Raw genomic sequence first — 2410 nt, 5'->3', positions numbered from 1 at the left:
ATTTTTATCGGGAGACTTGGGGGAACACTGGGTGGAAGGAAATTTGTAGCTCCTCTCAGATTCCAGAACATTCTGCCACAGAAATGTGAGGGACATGTGTTTTTTTAGCCAAAGTTTGAGGTTTGCAAAGGATTCTGGGTAACAGAACCTGGTCCGAGCCCCGCAAGTCACCCCTCCTTGGATTCCCCTAGGTCTCTAGTTTTCAGAAATGCACAGGTTTGGTAAGTTTCCCTAGGTGCCGGCTGAGCTAGAGGCCAAAATCTACAGGTAGGCACTTCGCAAAAAACACCTCTGTTTTTTTCCAAAATTTAGGATGTGTCCACGTTGCGCTTTGGGGTGTTTCCTGTCGCCGGCGCTATTCCTACCCACGCAAGTGAGGTATCATTTTTATCGGGAGACTTGGGGGAACGCTGGGTGGAAGGAAATTTGTAGCTCCTCTCAGATTCCAGAACTTTCTGTCACAGAAATGTGAGGGACACGTGTTTTTTTAGCCAAATTTTGAGGTTTGCAAAGGGTTCTGGGTAACAGAACCTGGTCCGAGCCCTGCAAGTCACCCCTCCTTGGATTCCCCTAGGTCTCTAGTTTTCAGAAATGCACTGGTTTGGTAGGTTTCCCTAGGTGCCGGCTGAGCTAGAGGCCAAAATCTACAGGTAGGCACTTCGCAAAAAACACCTCTGTTTTTTTCCAAAATTTAGGATGTGTCCACGTTGCGCTTTGGGGTGTTTCCTGTCGCCGGCGCTAGGCCTACCCACGCAAGTGAGGTATCATTTTTATCGGGAGACTTGGGGGAACGCTGGGTGGAAGAAAATTTGTAGCTCCTCTCAGATTCCAGAACTTTCTGCCACAGAAATGTGAGGGACATGGGTTTTTGTTAGCCAAATTTTGAGGTTTGCAAAGGATTCTGGGTAACAGAACCTGGTCCGAGCCCTGCAAGTCACCCCTCCTTGGATTCCCCTAGGTCTCTAGTTTTCAGAAATGCACAGGTTTGGTAGGTTTCCCTAGGTGCCGGCTGAGCTAGAGGCCAAAATCTACAGGTAGGCACTTCGCAAAAAACACCTCTGTTTTTTTCCAAAATTTAGGATGTGTCCACGTTGCGCTTTGGGGTGTTTCCTGTCGCCGGCGCTAGGCCTACCCACGCAAGTGAGGTATCATTTTTATCGGGAGACTTGGGGGAACGCTGTGTGGAAGGAAATTTGTAGCTCCTCTCAGATTCCAGAACTTTCTGCCACAGAAATGTGAGGGACATGTGTTTTTTTAGCCAAATTTTGAGGTTTGCAAAGGATTCTGGGTAACAGAACCTGGTCAGAGCCCCGCAAGTCACCCCTCCTTGGATTCCCCTAGGTCTCTAGTTTTCAGAAATGCACAGGTTTGGTAGGTTTCCCTAGGTGCCGGCTGAGCTACAGGCCAAAATCTACAGGTAGGCTCTTCGCAAAAAACACCTCTGTTTTTTTCCAAAATTTAGGATGTGTCCACGTTGTGCTTTGGGGTGTTTCCTGTCGCCGGCGCTAGGCCTACCCACGCAAGTGAGGTATCATTTTTATCGGGAGACTTGGGGGAACACTGGGTGGAAGGAAATTTGTAGCTCCTCTCAGATTCCAGAACTTTCTGCCACAGAAATGTGAGGGACATGTGTTTTTTTAGCCAAATTTTGAGGTTTGCAAAGGATTCTGGGTAACAGAACCTGGTCCGAGCCCCGCAAGTCACCCCTCCTTGGATTCCCCTAGGTCGCTAGTTTTCAGAAATGCACAGGTTTGGTAGGTTTCCCTAGGTGCTGGCTGAGCTACAGGCCAAAATCTACAGGTAGGCACTTCGCAAAAAACACCTCTGTTTTTTTCAAAAATTTAGGATGTGTCCACGTTGCGCTTTGGGGTGTTTCCTGTCGCCGTCGCTATGCCTACCCACGCAAGTGAGGTATCATTTTTATCGGGAGACTTGGGGGAACGCTGGGTGGAAGGAAATTTGTAGCTCCTCTCAGATTCCAGAACATTCTGCCACAGAAATGTGAGGGACATGTGTTTTTTTAGCCAAAGTTTGAGGTTTGCAAAGGATTCTGGGTAACAGAACCTGGTCCGAGCCCCGCAAGTCACCCCTCCTTGGATTCCCCTAGGTCTCTAGTTTTCAGAAATGCACAGGTTTGGTAAGTTTCCCTAGGTGCCGGCTGAGCTAGAGGCCAAAATCTACAGGTAGGCACTTCGCAAAAAACACCTCTGTTTTTTTCCAAAATTTAGGATGTGTCCACGTTGCGCTTTGGGGTGTTTCCTGTCGCCGGCGCTAGTCCTACCCACGCAAGTGAGGTATCATTTTTATCGGGAGACTTGGGGGAACGCTGGGTGGAAGGAAATTTGTAGCTTCTCTCAGATTCCAGAACTTTCTGTCACAGAAATGTGAGGGACACGTGTTTTTTTAGCCA

Source organism: Pleurodeles waltl, chromosome 4_2 (genome assembly GCF_031143425.1).
Source record: "Pleurodeles waltl isolate 20211129_DDA chromosome 4_2, aPleWal1.hap1.20221129, whole genome shotgun sequence".
Taxonomy (NCBI): Eukaryota; Metazoa; Chordata; class Amphibia; order Caudata; family Salamandridae; genus Pleurodeles; species Pleurodeles waltl.
This window is presented reverse-complemented; position numbering follows the sequence as displayed.